We start from the raw sequence: 15,654 nt of genomic DNA, 5'->3' as shown, positions 1-15,654 counted from the left end.
AAACTCAACATTCCTTGCAGTTACATAGCATAACCGGTGCCGGAAGTAGAAGTAGTAGCAGGCCCTCTCTAAAAGACATGACTTGCATGAATTGAGCACTGACAGGACTTAGGAGCTACCTGCGTTCATGATGACCTTATCCCAGGTGTGCCAAGTCACACACTGCTGCCTTAGGTAGTCTCTGACCTTACGTTCTTGAGGACAATCTAGACAGCCCTAGGATAAACGGCTATAAATGGAAATGAACACAGTCACAGAAACATGAAATTACTTTTCCAAGGTAACTTTTGCCAGGTCCTCTAAGAATTTTATGGCCATAGTCTGAAGCACTGAAAGCAATCCCTATTAATATAGCTGGCTACCAGGATAACAACTGCAGCTGTACTATTAACAATGTGGAAACCGGCCATTGTTTTCTTTTCAGTACCCTCACAATTATCAAACAAGGAACTAGGATACTTGTTTGTGCTCACGTACTTACTAGGCAGAAGACAGTTGTACCATATGCTTTCTAATATAAAAAAGTGATTAAAAAAATCCCACAAACAGGGTTTTAGGCTTCGAGTCAAATATTTTTAATCTGTTAGGCTTCACTCATAAGTAACCCCAAAGTACAATGAGGAAATGTGAACCAAATGCTGACCTTGTTAGTAAAGCATAAGTGAAAAAAAAAAATTATGTATATGCCAGACGGTTCTTATCAGAGGTAAGTCAGTATTCCTCAAGAATCTTTATTTTTGCTTGTCACAGTTATTTGTTCCTATGTTCAGTTAAAACAGAGGAAATTTAATTAAGGGCGGGATTATTTAACAAGGATGTTATTTTTTTAAATGAAACACACTTCCACTTCAATTTCCCTTGTGCCAAGAGATGCATTTACTGAAAAAGTGTAAGATGGAAGAAAAGAAAAAAATTAAAGACTCTGTGTAAACTGCATTTTCCTCTGCAGGTCTTTAAACACTGAAACATGATTGAAATGGATACAAGTACAACAATTGCTCAGAAGTCATTAAGACATTTTACGAAATAACAATAAAAATCCCAAACCCATTTTGCAAGGGCAAGGAAACCACTTTTAAATGCTTCTCCTGATGTGGCACTGCAAGTCACAGCCTGGAAACATGGCAGAATTGTGCTGCTCAAAAAGGAGGTCTGGCAAAGATCACGTATCTGGAGGTTTCAAAGAAACCTATTGCACAAGATGGAAGGAGCATTCAGGCTTTACCATCCTTGAGGGACACATAGCTTGCTTTTTTCTGCAGGGCAAACTACACTGTGATACAGTAAGACAGGAAAAAACCCCATGTTTCTTCCTTCTCTCTGTCCATTCCTGTTTGTCCATCTGCTGAAGAGAAAATCTTCACCTCTTTGAGGTAAGCGATCTGATCAAAAGTCCAACAATAGGAACTTGTGTGTGTTTCTAGCAGCCAGCTCACAGAGCTGTTCCCAAAACCTCCTCCAAGGGTAATGCCCTGCACTGGAACTCAGTGAAGGAAGTATGATGGCCACTGTTCTGAAATGCCACATCTACCCAGCATGGTCACAATTAAGAATCGTTTGCAAAATAAAATAAGTCTTAATTTTGCAAAGGAGATCGGGTTTACAGAAATGCACTTCCTTCAGCTATAACATCCTGCCAACACTATATGTAGCATTCACACAGCTTCTTTTAAGCAAGTGTGAAGAAAAATACATTGGGAGGTATTTATCTTGAAACTGCTTCCCTTACGCAAAATTCACATAAAATGGCCCACATAAATGGTTGTTTGAGCCATCATTCTTAAAAGCCTGAAAGCTTTAAAGGTTTGAAAATGAAAATCCTGGCTTCCTTACAGTTGATGAGAAATCCCTCAATAACGCCAATGGAACCCAGCTTTCCTCTTCAGTATAGGCTGATGAGTTCATAATACCAATAACAACAAAAGCATGTGCCAGAGCAAAGGCACTGCTTACACCAGATACTGTCTTATCAAATTAAATAAATCTAAAGACATCTAAATGTTGTACACCTGACACATGCTCATGTAAGAAAAAATAATGCAGAACATAGCAGCTACATTAACACAGTGAAGAAAACCCTGACTGCTTTCTGTCACCCAGTGCACAAAAAGCCTCTGTAAGCAGAACTATTATTTACTCAAATGTTCTCAGGAGTTAACGCACATTCCGGCTGATAAAAGAAGAAGGGAATGGTTAGAATAGATTAGTTCAGGTTTTAGTCTTGATGTTAGAAAAACAAATGAAGTTTAATTACTTCACTGCTCTGGAAAAAGTCTGGAGATAACACTTATGTCATTTATTGTTTCAAGTAAAAACAGTAAATCTTAGGAAAATTCCCTTTTAATGTCCCAGGAACACTGATCCAAGCCTACAAGGAACCACTGGGTGTCCCGTTGCTAGTTTGGTAATGCTTTTGGATTTACAGCTCAAGTGCAGCTGGAGTTATACAGGGAATGACCACCTGCTGCTTTGATTTTGCATGCAGACTTTATTTATTTATTTTGAATTTGCTGTGAGACAGGCTGGGCTATATTTCCACTGCTAAGGATGTTCCAAATGTTGATATCCTCCAAAAACATTTTGTACTGTTACAAAGACATGTCCTAATTAAAATGAGACAAGAACAACCTCTTCTGCTATCTTCTCTTTCACATGTGTCTAAGTTTGGAGAGAAAATATATTCCAGAAGAATTAACTACTTTCAGAAGTCTCTTATTAAGGAGTACATCGTGCTAACTTTTTAGTGTTCTATTTCGAAAGATTTTCTATTAAGTCAGCTACTTTCCTGAAAATACGGTTGAGTAAGTAAAACACTTCTTAACCAAAACTTGAAAAAACATATAACTAAAGTAATTCTCGCAGGATGAAAGCACTTTGGAGCACCATCTCCTACTTTATGTTTGTAACTGCCCTGCACTGCAGGACTTATCCCGATCTCAGCTGGGATCCTCAGTCATTAGTCATCATAATAAAAGAAATGCCACAACAACATCATGTTGTTCATGATGTTCATTCAGAATGGCCCATACAGTCAGGAAATCAAGCTTCACAAAGAAGAAATAAAACCTGTTTAAAAATTTGATAGAAAATACCCATTACCTACATTTCTCATACAAGAATATCCTGATTTACATTCCAGCTGTTCACAAAGTGTGATTCATGATGAGAGGGTAAGCAGTCCTCAGTAAATTTGTGGAACTACATTAAACAGCGTTTCCAGTGAAAAGATTACTGATAAGCATGCACTGTGATTCACAGGAAGGGCTGAGGGTAAGCATTACTGCACCACTCCAAATAATTGGGAGCTAGTATGCTGTACATCTCCCAGGAAGTATCTGTCAAAGTATACAAGCTATAACTTCTGCACTTTTGAGAGTGATGTCATTGTTCATCAATCCAAATCAGTCATCACTGCAGTTAAGGGTTCAAGTTACAAGTAATAAATTCATTATAAATAAAAAAATAACTTTACTGAACAGGATTATTTATGAATCTTGCAACTATAGGGGGACAGGATGCCCAGATCCAAGACACTTCTTTGGTTCTACAACCTACATTCATTACGTCTAACACACAGGGAAAGTCTGAAAATATGCTAGATATAGTGACTTTGCCTTGCAGAGCATGGGCTCCGCATGTACCCTCTCAGAGCTTACAGTTCTTTCACACCAAAATTTATCCCCAAAGCGTAGCAGTTCGCAGCAAACACAGCTACGGCAAGAATATCCTGGCTGATGCATTTGGTTTTTTCCACATTTAGAAATTTTGATTGTGTTTTTGGAACCTGAAAGGAAATGGAAACACCCAGACACACAAGCAGGCAGATGTTGCTGGTCTGGCAATAGAGATGTGAGCAGAATAAATTTGGTGTTGAAGAGGATTTGCCACTGTGCTAATACATATGCCAGCTTCAGGAGCAGCTGGACAGGACACAGCTCAACAAGTTCAGCTATACTGTTCCAGCAAAATATTATGGATGTGAACACAAATCTAAGAGAGTTATCTTAAAAAATAACAGCTTTATAGAACTTTGAAAGACAAAATTAAATGCAGAATTGCATCACCCTTAGTGCTAACTCCAGGTACTAAAAATTCTTCATTTATTGTACACACACAGAGTCATTTTATTAGAAAGCTTTCTTTGATGGTTTAAAAAAAAGTACAAGAGGCTTTAAGGCTTTAAGAGACAACCAGAGATTTCTTTTTAATAGTCCTTCAAAGTTGTGCATCATTTGTACTGTATTTATTATGGATTAAATCCAGACATTTTAAAATTATTTTGACTTTTTGTTTATTAGTTTTGGCTGTTTTTAAAAGACCACACACCCCCCACCCCCCCAAAAAAAAATCTTTCAAAAATCACTCATTATTACGAAGGACATTTGTACCTAGGCTACTTTTCAGACTACTAAGATGTTCCTTTTTCCAAAACAAGTAACTGGATGAGATACCTGGTATGACTCAGGTATCCCTTTTTGGTCACAGTTTGCACCTTCCCTCCAAATTTTCTATGTTGGCAATTCCACACAAGGTCAAATAGAATGAAATATGTCTCCCATAAAATCAGCGTAACATTAGATAATTGTGAAAATATACTTGTTCTGTCTATTGAATTTATGACTTATTGGAGAGCAACAGCTAAAATGACCCTAATCAACAGCTTAAAAGGAGAGTGGTGAATGCCTGAGTTTTTCCTCCCGTTTTTGCAGAATTAGGTCGAGGGAAAAGTTGATACTCTTCTTTCTTTATACTGTTTTACCAGCATCTCTCTTTTTCCACACTTAAGAAACTTGGGAGTCTTTCATACAGGATCTTTTAGAAACTGCCATTTTCCCCTCAGCCATGCTGCACATTCCTACATACAAGCTCAGAATGCACCATCTCTGCCCACTGCTCCTTCATGTTTCTTAAGGGCTACGTGCTCCGTCATTTTATAGCTATTTTTATACAATTTACACTTATACCTAGATTCTCAACCAGACCATTTTGTATCCTGCGTGCTATTCATTCATCTCTTATTCCCACTATGTTCTGTTACTTGGATGCTCCTTTATTTGTCCAAAATAAAGCCATCATTTCCTCTTTGGTCAGATCTCTTATGCGAGATGCCTATTGTGATAACAATCCCTGGTTTTTCTTTCTTTCATTTTCTTCACCATCAAGTGTTCAGAAAGTCAGCGCTGACTTTTTCCTGGACACCAGCAAGCATACATGTTCCTCACGCACAATGAGACAGCTTCTCCCTGTTCTCCTTGCCTAACAATCATGAACAAGTTATAGCCTATTTGTACCAATCTTACATTTATTCTAATCATCCTTTGGAATGCTGATGAAGTTTAGTCATAGATTAAGATTTTCAGTAGTTCTTTTTCATTTCCCAATATCACTGACTCTTTTTCACTTCTTGGATGATCAGCAAACTGTTCCCTCTCATTTTTCCATGACCATAGAGTTATTCCAACCAACTCACAGACAAAATAGCCCATTGAGGAAGTCATCTTTTGTTTTAAACTTACCAGACTCTGTCATACAGAGGGATCAGGTAACACACTCCAGAATCCTCCAGGTGATTCTAAGCAATAAAAACTAATTTTGAAATAAATTTTTTTGCACCAATAATGCATACATGGTACTGTGATTCAGGTTTACTTTCTTGGTTTTTTCTTCTTGTATTACCTTTTCCAAACTCAGAGAATGCCTGGTTATTTCCATTAAAGGCACAAGAAGTGTTATATACCAGAGTCAAAAAGATGCATTAACCTACAATTACTTCACAGGTCCTACTCTTTTTTGCTGTAGATATACCTGTCCTTTTCTCTTCTGAAGCAGGGAAATTATCTCTAAACAGCTTTTCACCTTCATTCACCATGGAAAGCTGAGAAACATCAGGATGTTCTCCTACCTTCTGAAATCTATGATTTCCTATCAGGAAAATCTGCCATTCACACCAAAAATACTGCACATTTTTCCCAGAACACAGGGATTGACAGCTAGCCTGGGGGACCCACCCATTTGGCTTTACTTTCAACTAATTGGCACTACATTCTCTTTTACCACTACAAATACAGTTTTGCCTGGTTGACCATCTTCATTGCGTGCTCTATCTGGCTGCAGGCTCTGTGACTGGCGTACTTCCTGCCTATCTGTTGCCTAATTAAGTTTACTTCTTAGTAATCCCTGCTGTCGGCTGTTTTCCTGGCTCATGAATCGGCTCTTAACCTGACTGTTGTCCAAATCTCTTAGCAGTGGGTCTTGCTCATAGATTGGTTCTGTGATGCTTCTGTTTCTGAGAGGCTGACTTACTCGGGAGATCACACTGAAAATCTCTGTCACACCTTTCACTTACTGCCAATGGAAACTCTTTAAAACAGACTCTTGTTTCTGCAAAGGGCACCTCTTCTCATTTTAAGAAGCTTAAAAATATAATCAGCACCAGGACTATTCTGAAACAATCACACATGATTAGAAGTTGGGCAGGTTTTGGGATGGGATGAGAGGAGAGAGGTATGAAGAAAATGAGGTTTTAAGGAAAACTTAGCCTGAAGAAAAAGGCTACCAAGACACAGTCTAGCTGGCATTTCCTGTACACAAATGATATCGAATGTGATGGAAGAAAATGCCAATTGGGTAATTTCAGGGCAGGATATAAAATAGTCCCTTCTTGCCTGTTAACAGCTTGGAGAGGAAAGGCAAAATCTTGTGCCATTTCTCAGATTAAGAGGGCATTAATCACCTTTTTTCAGCTGAGTCATCACTGCAGGAATCAGACAAAATCCTACAGCTTTTGTTAAGCAAAAGCCCAAGTAGACATTCATACGTTCCAAAGACTCACATTAACATTTGCTTTTCCTGTCCTAGGCAGGACACCAGAGAGTTTCTCTTCCTATAGGAATTCTTAGTTGTCTTTCTGTCTGAAAGGTGAAGTGGCTGATAGAAAACAATTTTAAGAACACTTAAAACTCTTCACCTACTGTGAAAAATGAACGAACAAGAGAAACTGAAGGGTTGATGTTAGTCCCGTTCTAAGGAGTTATATGGCAAGTAAAACATCACAGATTGTCAAACACTCCATTCTATAGCCAAGAAAGACTTAACTTTTATAAAGAAAAAATTTGGATATGAGGATGTTTTTACTCTGCAGTATTTAGGAAGCAGGGGGGGTTACTAGGAAACTGTTGTTGAACTCTCTGGGTTTGTCCATATGGATCAAATCTGTAGCACAACTTGTCATTTTTGGTCTTGGAGAAAGTGCCACAGATAGAAAGCTAGAACGGAAGGCCAGTTGTGGCAAGGCTCCAAAGAGGGTGGGAGAAGGCTAGTCTGGTTCTGTCTTCCCATCTGTCCGCACACATAAAATTAAGTCAGTGGGAGTGATGGCATTGGCTTCAAGGGAAACAGTACTTTACTCACCCAGTAGCCCTGGCAGCTTGTTAAGCAAGAAATTATAAAGTATCTATTCCCAGAGTAACATGCCTGCACCCTCAGCTCGCAATGGCAGCATCACAACAGAGAGAAACATGGCTTACTATGTCTTCAGATGAGGCAGACATATCACAGTATACAGCAGAGCCATCTGACTCTGCCACCAGCTGACCAGGTGACTTTCAGTAGCCATCTCAGCTTAAATCCATACCACTAACACCTCACTTTTGAGAAGCTCATTTAAGAAAACCAGAGACTTTTTTCAGGCTAGAAAGGAGAAACAAAAAGACATTCACTTGTTATAGTGAGACAACATAACTTCTCAAGCTAAGACAACTCACAGCATTGTAGGATGCAGCAAGGAGCTTTTAAATGCTCTGTTTGCTCCCAAAACACTGGAAAAAAATTTAAAATCCTGGGTTACAACTCACATGAAGCACAATTACTCAAACAGTGACAGATACTTCTTTGCTGGGCTTTTCCAAGGCATCTGGAAGTGCTCTATGGAGCACAGTTTGAGGACCCATGTTCTGGTTGACTTCAAAAGTAAACACAGACCCCCACTGCAATTACAAAATATGCTGCCCTTGCAGGCAGATTTAGAAACAGTTTCAGGTCACAGAGTCACCTCAGCCACCCTGGTGATTCCACAATGCTACAATTTCTGGTTAGTTTCCAAAGCTGTGGAAATCTTCTTAATGGGATATGTTTCTTAGAATATATTTAGCCTCATTTAGTGCACACATCTTTTCGGCCAAACTGCAAAACAAATCATGGAAATATGATTTGCTACCAGAGACTCCTTAGTTAGTCTGCTTAAATACAGTTGTTCACCATTACTGAATTCTACAATGTCTGTAAGTAAAATAAGATGGGTGCCTTTCCCTTCAAGAAGTCTTCACAAATGTACTCAAGATTATAAGAGATGATGTAAGACTGTACACATGAACAGGTTTGGTCTTGATACCCATTGCATAAGGAATACTTTCAAATGCAATGAGATCTGTTTTATTTATGTTGTTTTAGTTAGTATATGGTGTGGTTCTCATTAGAGAGCGAGGCTCAATGTATTTAGGTTGGGTCAGGAGGACATGTACAATAATTGCTTAATGCCGCATTTGGCAAAGTTACTTAAAAAAAATAATCTTGGCAGTTGTTAAAAAAGCAGCTGGCACATAAGTTGTTTGACTTAACTATTACCTCATTTTCTCTCAAAATATTGCCAAAACTTCTTAATGACAGCGAACAGATGGTCAACATTTTTCAATGTTATAGATAATCCTCTTCCCAAATCAAATGATGGCATTTTATTTGTTTAACCAGAATGGGATTTGAACAAGAATTAGACATCATTTACATATATTCCATGACCAGTATTTCCTAAGGGTGAAAGAACTGCAATATTGTCAAAACTGCAACACATCAAAATAATCTAAAACAAAGTATAGCTCTTACATTCACATTTGGAGGAGGAGGGTCTGGTTGCTGTCTGATTGCTAGTGCTCAGAAGCCTTGGTAGACAGCAGCCTGCCTGCCTTCCCAAGCTGCTGTGCACATTCAGTTACGCTGCAGTCAGTCCACCTTAGAGTTCAACCTAAGATATCACACAATCAGCTGGTATAGGAAGAAGGATGAGGAGAGAAGTTGGACAGGCTGATTAAGTCTCTTACATGACGTAGACATAAGCAAAAGCCCAAGATCTTTCACCTTCAGGTACGACTCAAAGAGATAAAACACAGAAAAGCAGGTCAGTACAATAGTTTATAAGCAGTATTTCCAGACACCAGTCAGAAAGGAGACTATAGCTTCTTCTGCTGTAGCCAGAAAAAAGTGATGTGAATCGTCGATGTGTAGACAGAAAGGAAGCGGAGTTAGAGACAGTTGTAGAGAATGTCAGAAACTGGTTATAACCTGGCAGGAAGCGACAAGTCAAGGATGGCATCTAAGCTGACTGACTGAAAAGATGCTGGAGTTGACAACAGCAAAGAGAACAGGAGGAAAAGGAGGACTTAGTTAAAAGCAGGACATTGGCTTCTGGCACTGTTGCATCTAAGGTGACAGTGAGACATTTGTAAGGACATTTGTACAGGTCTGGTGAGACATACAGCTGATGGCAGAAGGAGATAAAAGGAAAACAACTCATTACAGCAAGACAGTGAATGAATAAATAGAAGAACAGAAGAGAGGAATTGTGAAAGCCAAAGGAGGGAAAAATACTGAGGCCTAGCAAGTCTACCAGACCCGAGCCCCTGGGCTTTGGATGCAAGACTTCAACAAAGTCTTTTCAGGGACCACAGCACAGTAGTTGGACTGAAAGTTGCCTAAAATGCAAGTGGAAAGGAAGAACCTACAATAACAGTTGGAGAAGCCTGGAGGTGAAATCAGAAATCATGGCAAAACATACATATAGTCTAGTCCAAATTTGGGGTTTTTTTGCAACAGGAAAAAATAATTGGCTGTACTTATTCGAAGGGAAGGATCCTGGAGAGAAATCTTTGGGTGTAGGTAACAAGGAGAGAAAGCCAGGAAGCATAGCTTCACAGATTGTTTTAAACTGGATGATGAACTCACTCATTATTAAGCAACATTTCATTCCCATCTGAATTATCTAACCTCCTTTTCTGAGCTCACACTAACTAGAGAACTGATTCCATGATCCTGTATATGAATTTAGTGGTATTTGCTACTGTGTACTGCCTTGCTTAACCAGGCTTCAACATAATACAAGAACCAGCAATTATGCCCACTGTTACATGGCCAACATTTCTCAAGAACTACTATAATGCGATAGTCCCTCCTCCTGGATGTGAAAAAGTCTTTATAATGATGCTGGTATTACCCGTACCAGACTGATTATCCACAGTTAGTATGCTAAGACAACATTTATAACTGGTCATATCTTGGCACTGTCAGTTTGAAGGAAATGTCAACATCTCATAGGCTGGTTCAATTTTAGTTGGCATGGCAGGCCAACCTGCAGGTCATGGATATCAAAATGGCATCACTATGTCCTACAGTGCTGGTCAAGCCAGGTAGTAGGAAGCCACATAGAAACAGAAGTTTGAACTAACAGCTTAACAGAATTTTGTCTCCAGCAAATACATTTGCGTAAAACACTTCTGCAAAAAAAAAAAAGAAATTCATTTTGTTGAGTCGACACTTCCAAATAAATTGTGTTTCATCAGGAAATCCCTAAACTGTTCCAATTAGAGTGTTTAACCAGCCAAAGCAGAATTCAGCAAACATTATTAAAAAATACAAGTTGTAATTATTACAATTTCATAGCAAAGAAATGTCAACCAATCTTCAACTAATTATCACAGAGAGGCACTTTGTACACCCAGTATTAAGTTGAGGGGATTAGTTCCAGACAAAAGTTAATCTAAGATCTCTTGCCAATGCGACATTAGTTTATGCTAGATAACAATTAGATTAAATCATCCAAAGTTCTGACCTCAGGTTACGCTGTTCAGTGCATGGATGTTGGGATCTGTCTATCTTTTCTAGCTTGTTTGATCCGCAGCAATTCTATCAAAAACTCTTTGATTGCCCACAGATAATTCACACTACATTTACTATCATCATTTTAACTTCAGAGAAAGCCTGTGGAATCTCATGTATTTCTGGGTACACTAGCCTTTAATTCAGATAGCAACTGCATTTTTGAGCATAATCGCTCAGCCTCACTCAATCCCTCCTACCTACTGTGCTTTGCTACACACCGCAGTGTAGTCTTGGAGTACATAAATGGGATTTCTTTTAAGTGAGACTAGGTCAGGAGATGGGCTCCATGGCACACCTGATACACTCCAGTGATCCTTCTCGTCATGGGACCAGGCTTGATTTAGTGCAAAGTGTCCATCATGTCCTCAGAACCAACTGCCTCATTCTACAGATTTCAACCACGCCAGTTGCTAGAAATAGTCTCTGTGTGGATTTTTTCTGAGACAGGAAAGAGGTTCTATAATGCCATTAATAGTTTTCTAACTGATCATATCATCATATTTTAATGGGCTTTAAAGAACATACGATGTGTAAGAAATACATACATTATTTGACATGATCACATATCACAGGAAAAAGTTAAATATAATTGGTAACATCAAGTTCTCCCAATTTAGAGCAATTCTAAGCTATAAAAGCCACCTGGGACACAGTCTCTGCTGAGTACTTTGTGGAGCCTTGGAAACAATTTCTAAATTTTTTTTCCTTTAAATGCTTTTTTTGGTGGGGGAGGTGAGGACAGGACTTAGGCAGAATGAAAAAATGAAAGATTAGTGTCAGCTGAAGAGCTCCAGCACATCTTGAGCAAAGTTTAAAACAAACCCTAATATTGTTATAAATTCCAAGATAAGTGAACAGGCATCAGGAAAAGGCATACATGTAACAAGGACTGTGTCTGTTAGTTTATCTTTGTGAGTGTTTGAAAGTAGATGACAGTATATAAAAACAAAAAATCCAACACTATCATAAACAAATGCAAAATGAGCTGCAAAGATGAAATTGTGCAGGCTGTCTACTATTTAGTGCTTCTTGAAACTCTGCAAATAAGGAAAATGCTTTCCTGGTTATTGCTGACTTATCTGCAGTGCATTTCTTAGCAAGACAGCCATTAATACAGCATGAAATTTTCAAAAGGCATTATCCCTGCCCATTAACTGTGGTACAGTGAGAAAGGGGAGTGAAAAACAATTTTTTTAAACACAATAATTCCTTCTGACAGTCCCAAAAATACTCTAGCTGTAGAACCCTCACCTGCACTGGAACTATACATATTAGAAATCCAACCTTTCACTATATAGCATCGGAATTTACATTCACTTCCTCACATTATAATTTAATACAGTTGCTTTTCCCATCTTCCCTCTTGTGCTTCATAGTTCATAAAGCCTCCCAGCTTCATAAAGTGCTTTTTCTACCCATCAGTTATTGTTCTGGAAGAGGACTGTATGTAAGACTTTTATGCAGAAGTGGGTTCAAGAAGTGTAAGTTTGTGTTCAGGCTGTCTCCCTTCCCAAAATGATCGCATGCACCAGGGTACAACTGGTACATCGCAGCAAACTTCCTTTTAAAATTGACTTGCTGTACTAGTTTGATAGCTGGTATCTCAGCTGTCCAGAACAGGAGTACGGACACAGAGATTTAGAAGTCCCACACATTCTCCTAGAGACTCCAGCTGTAAGTAGAGGCTCTCATATTCTCTGTGATGTTACCTGGCATCTTTTTTTACACAGCATTATGTTAGAATTCATATTAAAGTCAGCATAAGCTCTGAAAATGCAGTTCAGGGGAACTGAAAAACCATATCCAAAATTCCTAGATATATAACTGGCCAAAATTAGTTTTGTGGGCTTCTCCAGCTATTACATTTACTCTTAAAACTGACATATGACACATAAGCTTAACTAGATATCTCTTGTACACTTAAGTAGTAAGAGCCTCCAACTCGGTTTAATCTTTTCATTTGACCTCTGAGAAAACCTCCAGAAAAGGTCCTAGCTGGGACCTTTCAGCGAAGGAAGCACTTCTCCACTAAGAACTTGACCTGTTACCCACGAATCTTTACAAGATAAGAACTGATAAAGAGGGGAGAATGACTGCAACATGGCCCAGGAGTTTTGCTACTGAATTACTTAGAGCCAGGCTTTTCATTAACTTATCATTAGATATATGGACCAATTCTGAATCCCTGGCTAAGATGAAAGATGCTTCCATAACAGATTTCTTCTTGTGCAGGCCTCACAGTAAATTGGATCACATTAAATTTCACTGAAGAGCCTAAAACAGGTACCAGCTAGCATCATGGCTTTTCAAAGTTAACACAAGCCATTGGGACAACTAACAGAAAATGAAATTTTGCTCTTGTAGGAGATGTGCCTTACTACTCTGCTAGAAGAACTCCCTAAGCAGCTGCTAGGCAAACACCATCCCAAACTATTCCACAAAGAGCCGACTTACTTTATAGAAATTAGTCTTCTACTAAGCTCCATCCTAATGATAAGGAGGTTATACTTGGGTTTTTTTTTGGTTTTGGGTTTTTTTTTTTGACTTTGTTTTATATCTTGCACACGTACTAACAGTCTATAGCAAAAACAAGAACATGGGAACACAGGGGTTCTATATGCCTACATCCCATTTCTAGAAGTATCTTTCACTAATCAGGTCTTAGGCACTTTTGACATTTTTATTGCCTAAATAAATTTTTTAGTGTATCTGGTCAGAAACAAGTTCATCACAGCTTGATCTGATCAGAAGTGCACCCAGGAAAGAGGACGTTTAAGGACACTGCCTATATTATTTTCATTGTGCTGTCAGCTTATTGTAATTTTTCTTGTGCTTTTTAGCTATTTCTTTCTTTTAAAAAGAAAGCTTAGCTTTATTCTGATCTGGTTAATTGTGCAAAATTGACAGCTGAAACATTTTTTTAAACAAAATATGGATTCAGGGCATTGGCAAAGTCCCATCTCCTATTTGCCTCTTTTGTACTTAAAGGTTTTGCAGCAATGGAGGAGAAGCTAGGCAGGAAGCCAAGGAATTAGCCTCAGGCTGCACAGTCTCCTCCAAGAAACAAGCTGTGCTGTAGGATACATAATCACACCATCCCCTTTCCCAGTTCAGCCAGTCACCTCCTTATCCTCTGGCATGGCAGGACTCCAGTAGCTGCCTGCAGATGACCAGGAAGGTGTCAGCAGGGCTCACTCTGGCTTGATGGAAGTAGTGTTGTAAAAGGGAAAGATTACCACTTCTAGCAGACAGTTTACTCCACAGACGGGCCTCAGTAGGATGGAACACGTGTTTGAAGGACTGAGAATGCCTACTGATACAGGTCACATAAGAAACAAGCTAAAAGCCAAATGAGTTCTCAGGTCAGCAATGAAAACAGCCTAAAATCTTTGTGACATCTTAACAAAAGAGATGCCAAGAGCTCAAACTGCAAGGTCAACAGTGTTGTGGCCAGTTCAAACAATCAAGTTGAACCCTGGGAATGTAAAGAGACAGAAGAATGATGCTCATTGCTATCTAAAGGTCAAAGCATTTACAGGATATTGTGTTCCAGAACCAAACTAAGTCTGTCACTTACTGTATCTAATCACAAAAGGTGTTGAGCAATTGGCTTTAGCTCATATTCTAGGTTATGTTGAAAACTTCCTTGCAAAGTTCTTCCACTTATCTGTTTAGACATGTTTTCACCCTGCCACATGGGGATATGAAAGAATTTTTATACTTTCAGAGAAAACGCATCATTAGTTATCAATTAAGAATTCATGCTCAAATCTGACTGCAATTAGGGAAACATTTAAGCCCATGCTGACCATAATTTCTACATAGCAACATTTTCCTAAGTTCAGTTCTAGAAAGTGATGCCTTGAATTTACCCATACAGTGTCACTGAAATACACAGGAAAAAAATCAGCATTGCTAGTGTTTAAATAAGACTTAATTTCTTTTGTTGTCCCTCAGAGGATGACTTTTTAATATGATTTCAGCACGAATAACTGCTTTATTAAGCAAGACAACTAGTATTATTTCCCTTCTCCTTAAGCCCTTCCAAGTTAATTCTTCAAGTACTTATGATGCAGGTCTTTCCTCCTTTCATCTCCATAAGCAAAAATCTCTAAGATTCATTTTGATACATCCTAAAATACTTTAGAGACCTTAAGAGAAAATATTAAGTAGATGGTGTCTGGACAAAAATTAACATTGTAATTGAAGGCAGAGTGAAGTCAGCAGCTCTGCATTACCCTAAGATAGGAAATAACCAGCTGCATTAAGATAAAAGTTATAACCTTTTCATACAACCAAAAGAAATTACAGATTTTTACAGAAAACTTGCTTAAATATTTGGTTGCTTCAAATGCAGACTTCAGAGAGAGAGGCTTTAGCTAAACAAAAGACTTTCACAAAGGGAAATGCTTAGATTCATTCGGAGTTATTGTTCCTTCACAAGCAAATACCAAAGTAAAAAACACTTCCACAAACAAACAGAAGTTATTATAGTAAGGACTAGGCAAAATCTGTACTGGAAGCCCACACTACTTTGATTTTCCTTTTTAATTGTTGTAATCTACTTTAAAATCATCTGACTTCTTTGAAATAGGGCTCAGATCACATAAAGAAATGAGATTCCATTGAAGACTCATTGCAAAGCTAGCAATTTGTAAACCTTTAGAACAGCTTTTGATATCTTGCCCAGGGACATTTGAAATGCAGCTAGACTTCATCATTTCTCTT

At 38.5% G+C, this 15,654-nt stretch overlaps 1 protein-coding gene across 1 annotated transcript in view; it reads right to left on the bottom strand.

The window, feature by feature from the left end:
* COL4A6 (collagen type IV alpha 6 chain) overlaps window positions 1–15,654 on the bottom strand; it is a 137,561-nt gene that overhangs the window by 73,730 nt on the left and 48,177 nt on the right. The gene's annotated exons all lie outside the window — the stretch shown is intronic.

Source organism: Strix uralensis, chromosome 13, assembly GCF_047716275.1.
Source record: "Strix uralensis isolate ZFMK-TIS-50842 chromosome 13, bStrUra1, whole genome shotgun sequence".
NCBI classification, from domain to species: Eukaryota; Metazoa; Chordata; class Aves; order Strigiformes; family Strigidae; genus Strix; species Strix uralensis.
Note: the sequence above shows the minus strand (reverse complement) of the source record. Positions and strands in the feature narration are given on the sequence as shown.